The sequence below is a fragment of the Alligator sinensis genome, unplaced genomic scaffold (assembly GCF_000455745.1).
Source record: "Alligator sinensis unplaced genomic scaffold, ASM45574v1 scaffold59_1, whole genome shotgun sequence".
NCBI lineage: Eukaryota > Metazoa > Chordata > Crocodylia > Alligatoridae > Alligator > Alligator sinensis.
The window spans coordinates 3,904,903-3,928,017 of NW_005841878.1; the positions used below are offsets into that span (position 1 = coordinate 3,904,903).

General features: G+C 42.7%; 1 long non-coding RNA gene across 4 annotated transcripts in view; it reads right to left on the reverse strand.

Moving 5' to 3' along the window:
• Positions 1 to 23,115, reverse strand: part of LOC102369613 — a 107,224-nt gene that overhangs the window by 70,931 nt on the left and 13,178 nt on the right. Inside the window, exon 4 of one of the 4 annotated variants that reach the window (XR_003092520.1) lies at positions 15,611 to 15,756. The exons of the other annotated variants lie outside the window; for them this stretch is intronic. This is a non-coding gene — a long non-coding RNA (uncharacterized LOC102369613). Of the gene's footprint in view, positions 1 to 15,610; positions 15,757 to 23,115 lie in introns of those variants that run through there. 4 annotated transcript variants of the gene reach the window in all.

Here is a 23,115-nt window from a genome sequence, read left to right on the forward strand (position 1 = left end):
ACGGGCCCGGCTCGCGCCCGGCGAGGACGGGACCGGGAGCCGGCCCGCACAAAAATCAACAGGGCTTATACTGTATATTTACACACAGAAAAATTACACAGAGAGGTTGTGTGTCACAGCAAAGTTAAAGTTGGAAGATGGCCCCTCCCTGACCCTGTGATTTGTTATCTGTAGCTAACTGACCTTTGATGCCAAAATTGTGATCACTGCTGATGCCTGGTGAAAGAATGATTGTTTCTAAACTTTTGATCAAAAATCCATTTGTCTGATTTTGAGTTCGTGAGTGTGTGCTTTAGACTTCAAGGAACAAAGTTGTGGCAGCCTTTAACATTTTTGGTCCCTAATTAATGCAATGCAATTTGGCATGAAAAAAATGCGGTTAAGAAACTATGATGTTTGATGTGCCATGAAATTATGTTCTGAGCCTGTGTACCACTGTAATTATTTATGAAGTTCTGGCAGCAGGTTTCCAATGAACAAATGGCAAGTTAAGGACGGTCTCTGTCCTGAACAGTTTACACCCTCCAGGCCATGCAAAGCAAAAACCAGATGCAAAGAGAAACAAGAGGGAAAGAGATGCAAAGAGAAACATGAGGGAAAGAAAGATTAATAGTAATAATAATAATAATAATTGTTGTTGTTATTACTTCAATTATTACTACTAATAATAATGATAATATGTATTATTATTAATACTACTACTACTAATAATAGTAAAATCTGGTACTTTGTCACCACCACTTTGGCCTCTTAGATATTGTTTTTATTAGACATCTTGTCAGGCATTTTGGAATCATTTCCCTCAATGGTGTAACTACCCAGAATAAACAACAGATACATTTTAATGACCACAGTGTCAATGAAGGATGCCCCAAGGAGAACCTACCTATCCTGGTGCTTTTCTATGAATGTGAGGATTATAATAGTTTTGAGTCTCCCCAAGTAGGACAAGTGAAGGTTTCTGGTGAATAATTGGTTTGCACATCTAGATCTTGAGCCACAACATTTTCCGTCATTACTTTACATAGACCGGAAGCAGTGACCAGTGAATAATCTCATTTCACTTAGGTCCATATGTCAGGCTGGTACTCCTGTTTTTGAACTGACATTCCCAGTATTTAATCCATTTAGCCTGCCAGCACCTCCAGCCCTGTCAAGCAGACACAGTAAAACGCACACATCTATGTGGTGCATACAGTCCTCTCTCCCCCTCCTCCCCTCTTGGGAGCATGTATTTATAAAGAGATGGATTAGGAAAATTACAGGGTAGGTCACAGAGTGTCAAACTGTTCTTTTAAGGCTTAAAATCCTAGGATCAGTCAAGAAGCAGTTCCTTCAGCCCTTGTGACAACAGTGCAAATGGCTCCAGCACTGAAAAGGAAGAAATCGCTTACAATTTACCCTATTAACAATGCTGCTTGAGTATGGCACATTCGGATCTACCGAGAGAGTAAACAAAGGGAGTGTAAGATTCAGATGGGTTAAAACTGATCTTCTAGCCTATCAAAACATAAAGAGCCTGATCCATGGCTGGTGTGAATGTGCATTGCTCCACCCAGCTAAGTGGATTTATAAGTATTTACACTAGCTTAGTGTCTGGCCAGGGAATCCTTCCGGAGCTAGCTGATCCCCAAACCTATTATTCTGATGGCCATTTGATACATAAAAAGGGAGTGACACATTGCAAAACCACTTCCTGGAATATGTAAATCAGGACCTTCAAGGTGACACATAATGGCTTCTGGGGTTGTTTCCCTTGTTACGGCCTGCTCCAGTATGTGAAATAAGAAGTTCAGACTTTTCTTTCCACCAGTTAGTGCTATATTTGTATTACCATAACACCTAGGGGCCTTATACCTTAAACTAGATTGGTATGCAAGGCACTGTACACACACACACACAATACTGAGACTGTCCTTTATGCTCTATTGTAAGTGTTTCAATGTACTGGGTCAAATTCTGTCCTCATTTTCACCAGTGCAACCTGATTGACTTTAGTGGTGATGTATCACTCAACCATGGCCAAAAGCTGATCAAAATAATTGTTCTATCTACCCAGTATTTTGCTTAGGCTGTTTTTGCTTCTTTCTGGTCAAGTCTACATGTGCACTTTAATGAGCAGTAGCCTATTCTACTGCACATTAAAGCATTGTGACAAAAACAGTGCTAATATGCTAATGTGCACTAAAACTAGTCTACTGTGCATTAAGCATCACTAAAAAGGCATTTGCTTTTGCTACTGCACATTAGGACAGCCTAATACACCTTTATGTAGTACCTCATGTTAGAGGTACTAAACAATGTACAGTAGCAAAAGTGCATTAATGAATGTATAGATGTGCCCTCTCAGACCTAAAGAAGGGCATTTGATGCCCAAAAGCTTATCTGCTCTGATACAAGATATTACCAAACAAATCCTGCTTCTCACATATTCCTTGATCCATTATGGACACAAACACCACTACAATACTACTTCAATGCCATTTTAACATGTATGAAAAATGAACTACCCAATGCTGTCATTCCTCATGCTGCAGAATCCTGCATGAGCCCCATTACTCAGTGTTTTGTCATCCTGCTGCAATATGATATCAGTCGTGTTTCTAACCACCACATCAATTCACTATAATATTACTGAAAACCCTAATGAAGCCCACTGTGCTCTTGTGATATTAAATTAACACAGAATTAAAATTGCAGCGCATCATTTGACCACCAATCCATCCATGCCTTTGCACAGTTGGCAAATACTTAATGAGGATATTCAGTGTATTGTGGAAGATTTTTAAAACTGCAACTCATTCAAGTGTTTCCCCAAACTGCACACAATACATTCACCACTTTAGAGACCCTCAAAACATTTGGGGACCTAATTTGTCTCTTGTTTACCCTGGTCCAACCCAGCTAAAGTCACTGCTTTTACCTGACTAACGTACATGTATGAATTTGGGAACTGCATATTCGCTGTAAGAACTCTTCAGATATATTCTGATGGAACATGTTTCCTTGGGAAAATGCTGATTTTGTGGAATCAAAACCTCCTACAGGAATATGCTGATTCTTTTGAAACTGTCAAGGAAAACCAGGCAGGCAGGGACCAAGTCCTGTCAGCATATCACTGATTCCACGCGGGTTTTCCCAACCTGACACTGTTCAGAATTTTTCATTCCAGTTTAAAAAAAAAAGGATTCCCCCCCTGATTCAGAACAGAAGTTGTGTTTTGTCATTCTCGCCCCCTTCCCTCTCCCGCCTCCCCACATATACATAAGAATATTTTTTTCCAGGAGAGGGAAATTCTGGCAAGCTCTAGTGAGCATCCTGTAGAGTACTTCCCTTCCCATTCACAGTGACAGGACAGCCCCACAGCAACCACCTCCACTGCCTACATGGGAAGAATGTAATGGATTTCTAGATTTTTTTAATGCTTAACCTACAATTTAGCAGCTGGAAATGAGGAGGAGGAGCCAGCACCCTGTTAGTAATTGACTTTCTACCATCCACTATTAGTGCTCTATGAACAAAAGGTTAAGAATGTCTGGTTTTTATCCGCTCAAGGGAGGCACTGAACATGAAAGTGCATTGAACTTCAGAGGAGAAATGTCTTAAGACTACTGCAAGATACCTGGGTGCACTACAGAAGGTGACCTTATAAAAGCAGCATGGGATTTGGTGCTGAATGCCTCCTTCATTGCTTTGGTGAATTTTTCAGGCATGATTCAAAAGGAAAATATTTGTTTTAGCCAAACACATACACAGATGGGATTATGTGAGATATGAACAAATGCATAGTCATAAACCCTCCAGAGCAGTAAGGGCACTCTCACACTTAGCTTATATAAAACTATGCTTCTTTAACAGGAAAAATCCTGATTTTTTTAATACTTTTTCAGGTCTGCCGTTATCTAACTTTCCCAGTGTAACTGCTCTTATCCTTTGCCTCCTTCTCCCAGAACAATTATACATGTCACACTTACTGATACTCTTTGTTTCTATCACTTTCCCAATAGTTTATTCCTTATATTTATTGCCCTCTGTGAAGAGAGGCATGGCTTAAGGAATAGAATTGGATGCAAAGAACTCCCACATTAAAACAATGGCTCCCTTGGCAGTCTTGAGCAAGTCCCTTACCTCAGTTTTATTTATAGAGAAGTTCATAAAACTGAAGAAAATGTACAGCATTTTCCATAGGACTTTAAACCTAAAGGCTTCTGTAGAAGGAATACAATTTTCTATCAAAATGGTTTTGGTTGGTCTAAAAAAAGAGGAAGACACAGACACTAACTATATCATTGAAAAGAATAATTCTAGCTCCATTCTACACTTGAAGTCTCCAGTTCTTCCTATTTTATTGGCTAAGTCTCCACCTTCTGGGAACTCTTGCCACTGTATAAAATACTCCTTCATAAATTCCCTTCCTTCAATGTAATGTCTTCAGGTAGAGCATTTCAAATGGATAAAGAATATGGGATAGATCTTCAGCAGGTGCAGCTCATGCAAAATGTCCAGTGAAACCATGACAATTCACACCAGCTGAGAATCTGCCCATATGCCTTCCACACCAAGGGAAGCAGAAGGTACTTTATTTATTTTTATGGTATAAGGAGTTTTCACACTGAGGTTTAAGTTTCTTTTATTAGTAGATTGGAGGGTAGGGCACGATTAAGACATGACAAAGGAGGCAGCATTAGGCAGTTACCATAAGAACAACTATTTAAAAACCCACTAAGAGGTTCATAAGTTCCTTTGAAATATTATTATAGGAGCCACAAAATGGAAACAGAGGAGAGAAATTTTGCAGATGGCACTGTGCTTTCAGCACTACACAAAGGGCCAATACAGGCCTAATTACCAGCCTCATCCCACCTAAGTAGCTGTGCTGGCATTATGCCACTTGGGGATTTCCCCATGTCAGCAGAATCCCCAGTCACCTACAAAGGACAGATTCAAATCCCCATTGTACTCCTGAACCAGCTCAGGAAGCCTTTGCCATGGAGCTGTGGGAATAACTCGTTTTTCAGTTCAGTGGCCAAAATGAACCACCACCTCCCTCCCCAAATTCATTTAGAGTCAAGCAAGACATCTTGTTCAAACCCAAACTAAAATATTTCACTTTGTTTTTAAGGTTTGGGGTTTTTTTATTTTCCTAATTAAACTAAAGTAAAATTGGTCTTAAAATAGTTCAAAACAGACAAAAAAAATCTAATTGTTTCAGGTAAAATATATATAAAAGAAAAATCTCATTTTCCAGCCCAAACCATTTGCTGAATTCAATCATGTTTTGTAAACCTACCACTGCATATTTTGGAGCATAAATTATTTAACCAAAAAAATTCACCCAGATCTATACAGCAGGCCCACGGCTCTTGCAGTGTCCCCTTATGAAGAATGAATGTAAAAAGGATCTCTCTTTACATGATTACAGTACAGCAATACCAAACACTGCCTATGTGCATTGTTTTACAATATAGGTTTATAAGAGGTCAGTGGAACAATGAATAAATGGATCCACCTTTCCTGTTAAGAAATGGAAAATTAAATTAGGGGTGAGGTTCATAGGAACCAATAGCAATGCAGGGCTGGAAGGGACTTCACAAGGTCATTTAGTCCAGTTCCCTGCTCAAGGCAGGATCAGCCCTGACTAAATCATCCCAGCCAAGTGTCTGTCTACCCTACTTTTGAAAGTTTCCAAGGATGGAGATTCCACAACTTCTCTACGTAGCCTGTTCCACTGCTTGAACACCTCACAGTCAGAAAGTTTCTCCTAATCAACCTAATCCCCAACTGCAGCTTGAAGCTGTTGCTTCTAGATCTTTCCTTTACAGCCACAGGGAAAGTACATTTCCATCCTCTCTACAATTACCCGGCAGGTATTTTAAGACTTTTATCAAATCCCCTCTCAGTCTTCTCTTCTCCAAATTAAATAACCCTCTTTCAGCCTATAACTCTGTCAGCCTATCCTCATAAGATGCATCTCCTGGGCCCTGATCATGTTTGTTGTTCTGCAGTGGGAGAGTCAATCAAAAGAAAAATCCTGCCCAAGCTTTAGCCAATCTATAAGCAGACCTAAACTCTTTCCTTTAACCTTTTTCCATTCTGGTCTGATAACTAAGCTCTCTGCTTCCCACCTCTGCCCCCCACCATGGCAGTGGCTTTCTCCTGTCTTTGCAATCAGCTCTGATTCCAAATGCTAAATTTTCCCAGAGATTTCCTTGAAGCCTTTCTGCTAGTCTGTAAATGGTGTTCCCTAACTCCCCCTGCAGAGAGTATGTAAGCTTTGGCTCCAGGGGTAAGGAAGACAGGACAGAAAACAGGGCAGGCTTTGGCTCAGATTCTTCAGCATGCTAGCCAGCAGAGCTGAGCTGGTGTGAAGCAGAGGTGACAATTTGCTGCTGGCGCTTGCAAATTACTACCCTCCAGAGTCACTACTCCTTTCTTGGGACAGTGTAGTGCAGCGTCCATGTGGACATGCTAGTCTTTTGGGTCTGTGAACCTACTTCTTCCTTAAGGAATCATAGTTTTGTTTGAATCTAGTTTAATCTTTTGTGTAGCCTTATTTCATTTATCACTTTTGAGTTCCTAATGGCTTCTGCTCCTTCATTGCCAGTTTGCAATCTCAGCTGTCCATTCTACCCAAATACCTGTAAACTGTTAATACAAAAAATATGTCCTCCTCCTCCTTACTGCCTTTTTGTTACTCAGGTCTGAAGGTAAGATGTGCCATTAGTTAGTACTGTGCAGTAAAATAAGGCGCAGTAAGATATGTTCAGGAACACATCTATATGTGTGCCCTGTTGGGCACAGATTTGAGCCCAATGGGAACAGCCCAGTCCAGGGCTGCTCCTGCCCTGCTCTGCCCCCCTGCAAGAGCCAGGGGAAGCTCCAGGCTCCCCCAGGTATCAGCCTGGGGCTGGCGGGGGAAATGTAGGCTAGTCCCAGTGTACATGGGGCTGGGAGAGCTGCGCCAGCTGCAGGGGCAGCTGTCTCCTGGCACACTGCACAGAGGGATGTGTCCTGATGTGCACAGGGCTGGAAGACTGCTGCCCCTGCAGCTGGCACAGCTCTTCCTGCATTGTGGCTAAACCAAGCAGCAGTGGTCACCTGCTGTCTGGGCTGACCAGGAGCAAAATTGATTCCTGTCAGCATCTACACATGCACTACTGTGCATTATCTAATGCACCATTTATCTAGTACCTGTATGTGTTGGTATCAGCAAATGGTGCTTTAGACTAATTTAATGTGCAGTTAAGTCCAGCTCACATGTAGAGAGTGATGCTTCACTGTGCATTAGATTAGTCGAACGCGCAGTAAAGCGTCCCATGTGAATGTACCCAGTGTGTTACAAAAGTAGAGACTTGAACAGGATAGAATAGAATTGCACTCAGGCAAATAAATCCATTTAGACCTCTAGGCTAGATACAGACATTGAAAAAGGAAGTGAAATTGATCTAAATTATGCGGTTTTCTGTAAGTGGCATAATTTAGATCAGTCATGAACAGAATACACAAATCTTAGACGAGGTTCCAACATTTTTAAGTGAGTTGGCGTATACCAAACTACTGTTCTGTTACAGGTGTAGACTGGTTTTGTGTGCCAAACTTCTGTTCTGTTATGGGTATAGACTGGTTTCCAATCAGTTATACTGGTAAAAGTGTAATGTCTGTACCTGGCCCTAATAGGTGGAATAGACCTACATGTCTCTTCTTGCACCCTCACTTTTGCAGCTCCAAATTTTCCACACTTGTCTTTGTGTATTCCCTTGTTACGTAATTCTGCTACTTGTACATATGCGTGCAGGAACTGCTTGCAGAGCCAGTTATTCCTCAACACAAATAGGACTGGTAGAATCAAGTACTCTGTGTTTATTACTAGACAACACAAGCAGCCTTTAGGGCATTCAGCAGTTTGTCTTTGAACACCTGTCATTACTCCAAATATATTCCCCTCTTCATTTCTTGTAGTCACTTTACCACAGTTCTTCTCAAATCTGGTTCAGCAAAAATTCAAATATATGAAAAATCTTATTCTGGTGTTGTGGGCTGGGCAAACACTAGGCATTTCTATAATCAGCCTTTCTGGTCTGCAGTAATCTGTAGCACATACAGAAATGATGCACAGCCCTTAAACTGAGAGCAAGCTGTCTGCAATGTTAGCTCATGTTTTCCTAAAATAACCAGTGAACCATGTGCCTAAACTCAACACCTGAGGCAAAGCAGGAGTTGCTATTTAATACTGCACAGCCTGCAAAACAATCCTTGCATACTGGGTAATTCAGGTCAGAAGCACAAAACAGCTGGATGCATTTTTAGAGTGAGGAATACTGCATTGGTAAAAGGAACTTGAAGGGGTTTTCCATGAGCAAACCTCATTATAGGTACAACACTGACTATTCACCTGCTAAATATAAGAACTTCACTGTAGTGCATACACTGCTTGTTTTTTTATCAGCACATACCACACCTAGTAAAAAGAACCACAGCTCTTTTATAAATAATGTCAACATCTGATCTTTGTTAACACCACTTTAAAATGCCAAAAATCACCACCATAGTAGATATGTATACGGTTATGGAAACAGGGCTTAAAAAATACATAGCAGACACAGAAGAGAGGAACACAGTGTAATATGTAGTGTATAAATAGATACAAATATATGCAGTTCAAGGCAAAGATATAAAAATCTACCAGTAAAGCTGACAGAACTTTGACAGGCATGCATATTCTATCAGAATATGCATGCCTGTCAAAAATACTCACAAAACAAGCCCAATGTTTCCAGAATTTTCTCACAGAAGAAAACCATTAAAAATAGTTCTGACAAAATTAAAATGTTCAAGATCATCAGAATGAAATCTAGCATTTAAAATTAAAATAACTTTTGTTCAATAAGGATAAATGCTGTTCAATAAGGATAAATGCAGAGTGCTTCAACTGGGGAGAAGTAACCAGCGACATGAACATAGGTTAGGAGGAGATGTCCTGGCCAGCACAATGGATGAAAGGGAACTCGGGGTTATGGTTGATCACAGGATGAGCATGAGCTGCCAGTGCGACGCTGTAGTCAACGGAGCTAGTAGCATACTGGGATGCAGTAGCCAATACGTCATGAGCAGGGCTAAGGAAGTGATATTTCCTCTCTATCCAGTTCTGGGTGCTGCACTTCAAAAAGACATGGAGAATCTTGAAAGGGTCCAGAGAAGGGCCACAAAAATGATTAAGGGCTTGGAGGACAAACCTTATGAGAAAAGACTAAGGGATCTGGGACTGTTCAGCCTGGGGGAGAGAAGACTGAGGGGGGGACTTGGTGGCCATCTATAGGTATGTAAGGGTTGAATATCAGAAGCTGAGAGAAAAACCATTCACTGGGGCACACCAGGGGAGAACAAGGAGCAATGGCCATAAACAGTTAGAGGATGGTTTAAGGTTGGATGTAGGGAAGAATTTATTTATGGTAAGGGTGACCAGAATCTCGAATACGCTTCCCAAGGAGGTGGTGCAGTCCCCAACCTCAGAAGTCTTCAAGAGGAGACTGGACAGGACACCTTGCTGGGATAATTTGATCTCAGCAGTATTCCTGCCCAGAGCAGGGGGGTTGGACATGAAGATCTTTCAAGGTCCCTTCCAGGCTTTAATTTCTATGATTCATATGATTTCTTGTCTTGAATATTTTATTTTGTGTTATACTCTAAATATAAAGTAAGCCAAAATGAAAATAAAATTAATGGACTTTTCCCAGAAATTTCCTTTGCAGTAAATTAGGAAACATGTTGCTTCTCATCCTGATGTGGAGCAAGAACAAATTCAGAAATATGTAAACCTGTGGTTCTCAACCTTTTTAGACTCAAGGAATCATGGGGCACTGGCAGACGTGGAAGGGCAGGGGGACATGATTTACTGGAAGCACCAGTATGTTATGTTGACCTGGCTCCACAGTGTCTGTATAGATTGGGTGCTTCAGTGGGGCTTTTTGGCACTTTTAGCTAAAGCTGATTCAATCAGCTATTAGATAAAAGCACCAAAAAAAGCCCCACTAAAGTGCCTGATCTCTACAGATGTTGGGACAGCTGGGTGCAACTAATGCACTTCTTCTTCTGGGTATGTGCTGGGTTCAGCACAGGAGCATGCCGAGTTTAAAATAAAGCGCTGTTTGTTTTTTCCCACATCTGCAAACAGTCCACGTGAACAGTTCATTGAGAATACTTAAGTATTTGATGTTTACAGTTTGATATTCAAACTGCATGATTCAACACCTAAGTCATGTGCTATTGTTTGCTGTCCTAAACTGACCCAAGAATGTACAAAATTGTTTCTGCTTCCATATGACATGAATTTTCATTAATTGTTTATGACTAAACACATCACAGCTGTGTATGTCTAAGTTATTTCACAACACTCTTAGGAGCAAGGCTTTGTTTAAACAAATATTGATGGAAAGCAAAGAAGGAAGTGTGTATTCATGGCTGAAATGAAATTCTAGTTGGAAGTTACCAAAATGCCTGTGAATGACTTTCCTTTTTTGGCCAAGGTACACCAGCAGCAGAAGTTAATAGGAGCAACATATGCACATCTGGGAGTAGAATGGGACCCAGACTACCAACTGATCAATGTCTTTCTTTCTATCTTATGGCTTGTTATTGAACCCATTACCACAGTAGCTAAGCAGCATGTCAGCAATTTAGGTCACCAGAGTAAGATCCCTATCATGGACCCTTTTGTTTTTCTGCCTTCCCTGATTACAAGAGGCCTGGCTTGAATTACATAGGTGGACCATGCTTCATGCTATGCCAATTAACAGCTTTGAACAAGAAGAACAAGGTCTAAACAGGCAATGGAAGCAATCCTGGAGGCAGGTGACAACAGCCCCCCAGCCTTGACAGCGTGGCCAAATTCTGAACGTGATTTGTCATAGCCTCCATATTTATCTTTGGATTTATCCAACTGCAGTAAAAGAAAAAAAGTCTAAAAATGATAAATGCACTTTAGCCAGATCCTTGTCTATGAAAAAGGTAAAATTAAGTTAATTAAAATGGTAGTATAATTTGGTGACTTGCATAAACTGGCCACATGTCACTGTGGATCTAGGTGTAAGGAAAAAACTTCTCACTGCTATGCCTGACTGCTTCCTGAAGCAGTTAATTCTAGCATACAAGAGGACAGGCTAGCCTCTTCTTAGCTCTAAAGAATGACTTAGTACTTATAAGTGACCCACTAAGAATGACAGATCCTTCAGTAATTAAATTCCAGGTTCTTCTTGGGAAGAATCCTTCTAAAAACTAGCACTGCATTTCAGGATTAGGAATTTCACCAAATGGAGAAGCTGGTCAAAAAGGCCTAGCTGTCCAAAGTGAAGAAGTTAACATGTGGTTCAGCATGACACTTCATACTAGAGTCATCATTAACGTAAAGCAAAAAATACCTTTTTTTTTTTCAAACATATGAAATAACTCACCTATGAAACTCATTGCCATTGGATGTCACTGAGGCCAAGAACTTGATGGGGAAAAGCTACATAGTTATATTAGATAATGTGAACACTCACAGTTACCTTAGGATAAAGGACGTCTTTCAGAAGAGCTATAAAACACACAGACTTTTAGACGTAAGCCAATCTCTGACCAAAGAAGGGTATGCAGAACTTTCCCCCATGGTCAGGCTATTGTATACCTGTCCATTATGAGATACCTTGTACTTTGCTCTGAAGCGTTTGGTCTGAACACAGCACCACTGATGAGTTCTGGCACTATGTTCTATCGCCAAACCAAGCCATGTCACGGAAATTTGAATGACCTGGAACTAGAGTACAAATGTTCTTTTCCACACACTTTTGTATTATATTTGGCATAATTTTCACACAACGCTATTGCATTCTAATTTGTCTCTGTTCCCAGGTTGATGGAAAGCAGTTCTTTGGATAGCCTTATTGCATCAGTGTTCTTTGAAAATATAAATACAGATATTGAGATAAGAGCTGCTCAACTACAGAGGCTTTTTGCGCTCCGTTTATCAGATCCTTCAAGATAAATAAAATTATCCGTTACACTTGATCAGTCTAAGAATGTGCCTGATAGGTGATAGTCAAACTTGCTTAGATCTAGCAGTTTCAGATCCCCCTCTACCACCGACTAACAGCTCCATTTTATATACATGGACAGAATCTAGGAGCACCTGAGCTAAGATTTCCAAAAGCAGTTTACTGACTTTGAGTTTATCTATACTGTCAGAAACAGGTCCAGGAGAGGACAAGGCTAAGCACACTCTGCCTACCAGAGCCCCATTTCAGAGATAGAAGTTCACAAGTTAGGTTGCCCCAAACATAGCCTCACTCATAGCCAGAGACTGCTCTCAGACCTGCCAGAAATTAACAGCTCAACTAAAGGCATTGGGAACAAGTCTAGAGCAGCCTCATGGGCAAACTTCCAGTGTTGGAGCAAATCAGCAGGCATGGGTGGCCTGTGCATAGGGAAGGTGTGCTCAGTCCCACCCTCCCCAAAAACCACCATGGACACAGTATAGGCAAGTGCTTAGGCATCTACATCCCACAAAACCAGTAGATGATGTGACATTTGTTGTAACTGAACCAATGTTTAAATAAGTACCACCAATTTTTCAAGATTCTCAAGCGAAGGGTAGGGCTAGGATTCAGAGTGACCTAGACAAATTGGAGGACTGGGCTAAAAGAAATCTCATCCGATTCAACAAGGACAAATGCAAAGTCCTTAATTTAGGATGGAACAATCCCATTCACCAGTAGAGGCTGGGGGCTGACTGGCTGGGCAGCAGCTCTGCAGAAAAGGATCTGGGGGTTACAGTGGACAATACGCGGAATATGAGCCAAGTGTGCCCTTGTTGCCAAGAAGGCTAACAACATACTGAGCTGCATTGGTAGGAGTGTTGCCAGCAGGTCAAGGGAAGTGATTCTTCCCCTCTATTCAGCACTGGTGAGGCTACATCTGGAGTACTGTGTTCAGTTTTGGGCACAAATTGGAGAGAGTCCAGCAGAGGTCAATGTGGCTGAGGGACATGACTTATGAGGAGAGGCTGAGGGAACTGAGCTTATTTAGTTTAGAGAAGATAAGACTGAGTGTAGATTTAAGAGCAGCCTTCAACTACCTGCCAGTTGGAAAGAGGATAGAGGGGAATGGAAAGAGCGGGGAGCTAGACTGTTCGCAGTGATGACACATGGCAGAACAAGGAGCAATGGTCTTAAGTTGCAGCAAGGGAAGTTTAGGTTAGATATTAGGAAGAATTTTCTTACTAGAGGAGTAGTAAAACACTGGAACAGGTTACCCAGAGAGGTTGTGGACTCTCCATCCTTTGAAGTTTTTACGACCTGACTAGACAAAGCCTTGGCTGGGATGATCTAGTTGGGGATGGTACTACTTTGAGCAGGGGGTTGAACTAGATGATCTCTTGAGGTCCCTTCCAATCCTTATTTTCTATGTTTCTATGATTCTATGAAGTATCATAAAGGATGCTAAAAAACCCTAATTAAATGTCTAGGTATATTAAAATGATGTGACAGAAAGAAACACAGAGGGTGAAAATGATTAAGAATCACTAATAAAATAGATAAACAATCTCTCTCAATCAAATTGAACACCTTTACATTTCAAAGTTAACAGGAGTGAATTAAAATCAACCTTCAGAAGGGCAGCTGAGCTACCTATTATTTATGGCACAATACAAAAATCACAGTCCTGGCTTGCTCTTAACAGTAAAACGGGAACACGTCCATTTGAAGTAATGGAAGTTCACTTGCCTCGTTCATTTTTAAAGGTCTCCTTTTTACTTCATTTCTATTCTATTTACTTCAGTACACTTCGAAAATATTTGTCACTTCATAATTATGACCTTGCCTCAGAGGCCATAAAACACTGCCTATTGAAATGCTGGTCAATAAGAAACAAAGAACACTATTCACAGACCAACTAGGCTTCTGTAGCTCTCACTTACACAAGTTAGGACTACTATCTGACTGATGGAGCGTCCCTGCATCATCCTCCATGGCTCTGGGTGGTCAAGATGCTCACAATGGGTGCATCTACATGTGAATTGCCGTGCTTTAGCCTTAAAAACATTCAAGGATGCAGATTCTACCACCTTTCTAGGTAACCCATTCCAGTGCTTCACCACTCTCTTGGTGAGAAAGTTTTTCCTAATATCCAACCTAAATTTCCCTTGCTGCAGGTTGAGCCGACTGCTCCTTGTTCTGTCATCTGCCACCGCTAAGAACACTTTAGCTCCATCTTCTTTGTAAGTGCCCTTCAGGTAGTTAAAGGCTGCTATCAAATTCCACCTCAGTGTTCTCTTCTGCAGACTAAATAAGCTTAGTTCCCAGTTGACTGCACCCAGTGGAGTACCATTGGATCTTTTGCCTAATACTCCAAAGCACCAAGCTCCTGCTCTGCCCTACTGGTCCATGGCAGACGTGCTTAAGAAGGGAAGGGAACGCTCTGCAGGTACGTCTATACATGCTAATAATGTGACTAAACAAATCCTGACATCACCATCTACACGTGTTTAAGCACAGTAATTTACTGCCGTGTAGGATAGCACCCATGTCTGACAGGACTATCCTATGCCAAAGTAAATTCATCTACTTCGCAATAACTGTGGTGCACATGTAGACAGTGGCTCTTTATTGTGCATTATATTAATCTAACGCAGAGTAAAGCACACATGTAGATGTGCCCTGCATATCCCTTGGGAATGAAATGCGTAACACAGGAGAATGTTTTTTTCCCATAACAAGTACCACACCAGAAGCAAAGGCATCTTCATAAGGGACACTTGTTGCACAGCATTCAGACCTTTCCTCTTATCATTCAGTGGGACGACTACAATGATCCAAGGAAAATCTTTGAGGGAGGGAGAGAGAAGAAAACAGAAGTTCTCAAAATCACTTTGATGTCATTCACCCCTCCCTACTTGCTACGTCCACATACGCACACTATACTTGAGAGAGAAAAACATTGCAGCCAGCTAAAATATCTCTGTTGGCACATTGCCCTGTACAGTCTGAGTTTACTAGCAATGTTCATTACTGAGTAAGTTGAAGTTTATCTGCACATTTAATAAACAACCAGACATCTGTTTGATGATATTAATCAGGACAAAAGCAGGGGATATTTTGAGCCCAAGTTAGCAAAGTCTATGACCTCAAATAATTTGTTTTTCTTTGAACCACAGGGATTCAGATTTACATTCTTATTTACATTCTTAAAAAAAAGAGGAAAAAACTTATCCCAGTGGAACTAATATTAAATTATAAGTAGCAACCAGCAGGCTCACCATGACCATGAGCACAGCACTCATAAATCTCCGTCACCACCAATTTTTCACATTCCTGGAATCGACCGTAATGCAAATTAGTCCCAGTTGTCTAATTAACGTAATGCCATTAAAATCAACCTTGTTTGCCAAAAACTGAGCCCAACTGTCCCCAGACTTGATCATTTTTTTTAATATATAAAAATCATCTTAAAGCTAAGTTTTATAGCAAGAAGTCAGCCTGCATTGAGAAACTACAGCCCTATGATTGTAGTGAAAATTAAGACCAGATTCCCACTTGTTTGGATTGGCACTTCCTGGCACTTTTGCACCTTTGTTTTCTTTTATTCCCAGGGCTGCCCGTTGTTCCAGTCCACTCCAACTTGACTGTATTAATTCTCTTTCCCTGCCTGTGGTTGCCACAAGAATTTCAGTGTAGCCAAACTGACAGAACACACATATTTCTCACAGGCTTCCTGGAGACCTGGCTGAAAAAAAGGATAATAATCATTTTCAAATGTTTTTACTATTTTACAGTATTTTATAGATAGGTCAAGTTTTCTGACAAGTCAAACATTTTAACAAAACAAATTTACTCTGTGTTTGTCCTTTCTTCCACCAGGCCTTCCTTGCACCCATTCACTAGCTATAGAAGATGGCTCATACAGTAGTGTCATGGGTGGAAACCAAATGCCAACTGGTGGACCATCTTTTGAGACAAGAGCCCAGTCCTGCACCAACTTCAGTCAGTGGGAATTTTGCTTTCATATCATTTGGCCAAAACTGCAGCCCAACCACACCAGTATTCTAATGGGTCTGATCCCAAACCCACTTAAGCCAACAGAAAGAGTCCTATAGGATGTAGCAGTCTCTGGTTTGGGGTTGCTGCACCTGTTAACAGGTCTCAGCTTGGCTTATAAGTTTTGAGGCCAGCTTTTCCATGTGGCAGTGCAACATGATGCACTCCTTTCCCACATTTCTCTCTAATTTTGAGGCTGGTCTTTCTTCTTGAATGACCTTTGTTGCCTGTGCTCAAAGGTCTCCATTATAGCCACCATCTCCCTCCAAGATAAGAAGGCTTGGATATGTAAACCTTTTCTCCAAAATGTAAATGTATTCCTATTAGTGCTCTCCCTCTTTCCCATATCCCGTATCCTGTTACGGGGGTAATGCATATAATAAAACATTTTTAATTTTATTTGTATTTGAGAAAGACAATGGCTAATATGATAAAATGAGAGGGGGAAAAAAAATAAAAAAATCACATCCTTTCTCTATGTTGGGTCTTCAGATATTGCTTATGCAAGGGCCTGTTCTGCAAGAGACTGAGCCCTTCCATGATCAATGGACCATCAGAATATACTCTTAGGTTTGAAGCTCTTTGAAGACGTAGCCTATTTGACTCTATTCCCATATATGTAGCTACTTCTATATCCCCATCATTGCAATATCTGGGCACACCACAACCAAGAAAAAAATTATCCTCACAAAGCATTATTAGAGATGAGAGACTGAGGGACAGAGAGATTAAATGATTTGCCCAAGGTCAATCCTGGGGCATGGCAGAGCCAGGAGTAAACCCACTTCTCTTGCATTTCAGTCGAAGGTGTTTCATTACAAGACTTTCCTTTCCCCCGTACCCTAGTTGGGTGTCACACTACCCCCAAATAATAAAAATAAGTTTTTAAGATTTCCCAATGTAAAACAACTCCAGTGAAATCTGGCTGGACATTTCATTTTCTGATTTTGAAGTTACACAATGAAAGCCTGTGTTAAATAAACACTGCAGGGGCTAACAAACCTTGGCTGCTCACTAAAGGGAGACTTAGAGAAAAGGCAAATTTTACCCAGTGTACTGAGGGGAAATTTGGGAATGTTTCTTAAAACAGGAAGTTGCTAATAATAGAAACTGTTTCTTGTACAAGCTTTGGGGCATAAATTTAAATGCAAAAAAGGTCAACCTAAATAGTAAAGGGAAAAAAAAGTCATAAATCTATTCTGTTTAGGCATACAGAGCAAGGCAACCCCGGTCTCAGTAGACACTACTTGTAGAAACACATGAGCTTAAAGCCTACGTCAGGGGTAGGCAACCCTCAGCACAGGTGCCAGAGTGTGGCACTCAAAGGCATTTTGCTTGGCGCTCGTGTCTTAGGGTGGACAGCAGGGAAGGGGTCGGGGCTGTGATGCCATAACACGAATTGGGCCACTCGTGACTCCCCCACTGTCTTCCCCTGGCACACCAACATCTTACTAGTCAAGGTTGTGGGTGTTTTTGGCACTTTTCCCCAAAATATTGCCAACCGCTGGCCTAGATGCATAAGAACAAGGGCATCAAAAATATGGCTCACAGGCTGGATTCACCCTTGCAGGTGGGTCATCTGGGCTGTGGGGCTTTTCATGGGCTGGACAACCCACCTCTGGATCCAGTCTATGGGGTTTGTCTATAGGACTGCCACAGCTGCTGTGCTGGGGCTCAGGGGCTTAACACTGCTCCCATCCATGCCCCCCCCCCCCTTACCCTTTCCTGAATTTCTAGTTTTCAGTTGCCATTGGCAGCTAAATTAGTAGAAGTAGACAGTAGGAAAAGGGGGAACAGTGGTCATGTTAACCTGGGTGTTGAACCAACTGACACAGCAAATCTAGCAGCCAGAGTGAGAAGCCCATAGGCCAGATGACCCACCCCCTGGCACTGTCCCTGGCTGGTGGCAAGGGATATGGTCAGCCCACTCATTTGTGTTAGATACCCATGCATAAAGAGTGCTTAACAAGCTTCCTTTGCACTTTCAGCATTCCACTGAGAATATTCTTTATAGATTACCAAGGCATGCAAGGTGTATAACAATTCTCATTTGTATGGATAATGAGAGCAGGTACATAAGAATAAGGGCATTTTCATAGCAAGTAGTCAAAATGTCTTTTAAAGAAACCTTCCTTTTTCAGGTCATAAGCCAAGCACTAGCTGGCAGGGGTTAGGAAGACACTAGGGATTTTCTTGCACTTTCCTTTAAAGAATCTGCTCTCTACCAGGCACTTCCAGAGAAAGGATACTGGGCTTGAAGGGCAATTGTTCTGACACAACGCAGAGATTCCTAGTTCCATTTTGATGGGTCATTAGGTGCTCCCTAGCTTTGAACTTCCTCATTTCTATATTCCTCCCCCTTGATCACCTGTCAAATTGTCCACCTTAACTAAGACCAGCCAAGTTTTGTTTCAGTCCTTACCTCCCACGTCTTTAGCCCTCGTTTTTTCTCAGTGCCTTGTGTCTGCACCCACTCATGCCAACAGGCAACACAGTCAGCTACTCCTGACACTTCATCTCAACTGGGTACAATTAGGTATCTTTTCCAACTCTGATTCCCCAACACACACTGCTTCTGTGGGCCTCTGCAGCTCCAGGAACTGGTGGTATAGAAAGCAGCAGGCAGACAGACGGGTGGGCAAGCAGCTTCAAAGGAGCTGCCAGCCACTTCCTCCGCCTCCAGAGGCAGCAGGAGTTCCTTCAGCTGGTGCAAAGATATGGCAGGTCCTCCCCCGCCCCATCTTGTGGTTACTCTTCCTCTGTGGCAGGAGCTCCCTGCTCCTCCCACTTCTCCTGGCAGATTAGTCTTGGATAGATCTTCGAAAAGCATCTTGATGTCCATCTTGCTGGGGTCATCTGATCCCAGCAGTCTTTCCTGGGCAAGTGCAGTGGGGCTGGACCCGATAATCTATAAGGTCCCTTCCAGCCCCTAACAACTATGAAACTCTGAAGAGGAGGAGCATTCCCTGTGGACTGACTCTCCTCTCTGCAGTGGAATTGGCTTTTGGACTTCTGAGTCCCCAAGCACTGCTGAGGCTCCTGGAAGGGGGGTTAAACATTTCTGAAGAAGCACTACAGCCGACGGCAGCCAGCCAGCTCCCTGCTAGAGAAGGTGAACCCAGGGAGAAAAAGGGGAAGCTCCATGTATGTGATGAACCCTGCCTTTCCTCCATGCAGTCACATTGCAATGTGATGAGACCAGGGGCTGACCAGGAGCTGGGTGGGATGGGACTGCTTGAGTTAGAGGAGAGGCCTTGCTTCTGTCTCGGCAGAAGTAGAGGGGAGCCACTGAACTGAGAAGGAGTTGAATGTGTTGGTGAAATGGTGGGGATGAAGAATATATTGGGAGGGAGCCAGAAGTTTCCCATGGATCTTGTTACTCTGGAGTTGTCTACGCTGAAGTCACTGCTGTGAGAGCAGCATGCGGGAGGTACCTGAGCTAGCTTTAAATGAGCTCATTTAGGTACTGTTAGCCTTGCAGTCATAGCAACCACCTCAGCATAGGCTAGCCACCAAGCATTTACCCAGCCTCCCAGGTAAATGCAGCCCACGCTGAGCAGGATTTGCACAAGCTGTTATCACAGCGGCAGTCACAGCACAGACATGCCTTTAAACTGCCCCTTGGTAGAAGCACAACCAGATAATTCCTGGGCAATGCACTGAATGCTGCCCTACCCAGGGGCTCCTCAGTGCTGGTGGGGACAGGCAGACAGATGCACGCTACACGGCAGTGACCCTGTGTATCGGTGGCTGCACACTGCTATCCATCTGCCAGAGCTCATCACTTTCCTGAGGTAGTGAGGGGGGAGGAAGCAATAATTATTTTAATTGTTTGGTGAATTCTGGTAACTAAAACTTGGTATTAATGATAAATATCAAAACATATTATCCACCACTCCCTCCTAATGCCCTGAGCTATTCAGGACTCCACTGATCAGCAGTTTTGAATCCCTTTGAAACAAAGAGACCCTCTGACTTGGATGCTGGTTTCCATACAGTATTCTTGCTGCTCTGAGCTGTTTGGCATGTCGCACATTTCTCCCCTGACATCAGGGCTGCGTCTTTGGCAAGTATTTTTGCAGCAATAAAGCAGCATTTTCACTGAGCAAAGCTGCATTTTAATAGTAAATGGGACAGACTGTTAAAAGCTGTAGCAGACCCTATTTGGCGCCAGACATCTCTTTTTCCCATATGTACCACAAACGCATTTACAGCCGAGAAGCTGACACAGAAATTGTAAAAACCGAGCAAAGTCTAAAACTATTCCGCATCAGCTGAGAAGGACAATTGGTCTTTTAACTCTGCTTTCAACTAAGTCCCAAAGACTGCTCAGTATATGTGCACTTTGTGCTCTTTTCTTCATCTTTTCTGCTTTCTGGTAATGAATAGTTCCTAATAGGGGCAGAGTATAGGTGCACATGTGAGGGGGACATGACTTGGGGAGCGATTCAGCCTTTTCATTGTGCCCCTTCACATGGCCCAGCTGTAATGACTTCTCCAGGTAAATAGTTACAGGAGGAGGGGTATAGAAAGTGGAGTCATGCTACCAACCAACTGGCCAGAGCCAGGGGTCACTGGCATGTGGTTAGAGGACAGGGAAAATTCTCTCTTTACACCATACCCCTAGGACCTCTGAAGAAATGTCAGCTGATTGAGGGGGATTGGCCATTGCTGTACGGCTCTCTTGCAAACCAGATAGTGGGTTCAGAGACAAAATCCATCTTTTGACAGCTGTAAGCTATGCACCAGGCCTGCCCACAGAAATGGCTTTAATATTCAATTACACATAGGCTCACCAATAGGGAAGTAATGCTTATACTGAGACAGAAGATTTCACCCTGCATTAGGCTTAGGGAAGGTGACCCGAAGTGCTCACTCACTTGCACTGTCCATTGCACTGGATTGCAAAAATCTCACAAGCCACTTGGAAACATTCCAGCACAAAGCAAACACCACATGAGTGAGAGTATTCAGTGAAAACCTTCCCTTCATCCCCAGCCTACTGTACCTGTCAGCATGTCTGCCACACGTACACAACCCTGGGAGAGCTGGACACTCACCAAGCTATTCTGTTATGCTCTGATCCTTGGATTCAGGCTCTTAGACCCGAGTGTGAACAAAGCACAAGCACTAGCCCTGGTGGGTACTGCTACATATATTCTTGAGTTGCACATCTCTCTAGCACCCTGTTATGAGGATCACAAGCCCACAGTCCAACTATCAAGTGCCTGGGACTAGTACAGGTCACTCAGGCCCCACATCTCACCCTCAAAGCTTAAACCCACCATCTCCCATCCATGTGGGCATTTTGAGTTCCCAGCCTAACTCAGGGCACATGATAGGTGTGGCACAGACTTTGCATACAAGTGCAAAACAAGTCATGATTCACTTAGACTGCTGACAGATGTGAAGGAGAAACCCCCCCCCAGCACTTTACCAAAAGGAGCTTGACCCATTTCCCCAGTACCTCTACTGGAAGAAGAGTTTGAGCCAGTTAGACCCATTTTCCCAGCATCTGTATAGATTGGGCGCTTCAGTGGGGCTTTCTAGCACTTTTATCTACCACTGATTTAATCAGCTATTAGACAAAAGTACCAGAAAGCCCCACTGAAGTGCACAATCTATACAGGTGTTGGGAGAGATGGGTCAAACTGATGTGATGCCTCTTCTGGGCATGCACCGCACTCGGTGTGGGAGTGCACCGAGTTGTAGGCAGCCTTAGTGATCATCATATAAAATACCCAGATCCACAAAAAATAATAAACCCTGTATGCATTTCCCTGCCTCAATCTCCTTACCGCTCTGGAATACTTTTTTGGCTGAGGTCCATGTCCTCTGGTGGTGCATCCAGGAGTCTTCTCTTGCAGCTTGGTTTGCCCTTTGAATCAATCTCTGCCTGCTTTGGGTCAGCTTGCCCTAAACCTGATTGGTCTCACAATAAAATAAGTCCCCCTTTCCATGCTGACACATCCTTCTCTTTCAGCTTTCTGCCATAGCACTTCCTGTGCAGTTCTCTGAGTCCTCCTTTAACCTACCCAGCTGCTGTGGCTTTTAAAGGCCAGCATCAACACTTTTCTTTGGTCTGGGTTGTGGGACGGTCAGGTCCCCAAACTTCAGCTTTCTGCAGGGAGACTGACTCTCCTAGCTTCAGAAAACCCATTATCCAAAGGTGCTTCCATCTGAATAGGTGACTATTGAATTCTAGTAATGCACCACTGAATCTGGTCTGGGCAGGACATGCCACAGCCCCTATCAGCAAATGGTGGATACCACGTACTCTGAGCCCTTCTGTGAGTCAATAATTTCATAATTACAGCTTAATCACATCAGAATTCACAAGCTTGTACGTAGCTACCCAACATTACCACAATGACCTAAAATGTTACCAAGGCAACATGCCTGCAGTGAAATGCAGGAAGCCAGCCAACAGCCTTCTAATGGTTATTTATGCCTAATGACATCACAGCTCCTCACCCTTTTTCATTTGCATATTTGCTAGAAGTCTGCAATCAACACCTGTAGATTCATGTGTCTTTCACCCTCATAACAGCCACACCTGGCTTCCTAGTTTTGTTTGCATCTATTTCTGCTCTAGGTCCTTTAGCTTCTACTACTCTCCCAACACTGTCTTGTGAAAGATTCATTGTTATTATTCTTTGTATTGCAACAGTGCCCAGAGGCATCACTGTACCAGACACTGTATAAACATATAGTAAATGTCAGACTTTGTGAGTCATGAGGCAAAAGAGCCAATGAACAAGAAGGAGCCTGACTCTGTAGCCTGGTGGTTAAGACACTCCCTTTGGAGGAGGGAGGCCTGGCCTACAGTCCCTGCTCCCAGGGTTATTTCTTCATCTTAACCAAGGACTGTCTAACATAAAATGTATAAACTGTCCTGGGGCAGGGTCCAGAACCAAGGGGAGTGCCACAACTACTAGGCTTCAGAGTCAGGCTCCATCTTGCTTGCTTGCTCTCACCCCATGACTTGACTCTTTCTCATGGCATTCTTGGTTGCACAATGGATCTGCTCCTTCAGGGACACCCATTG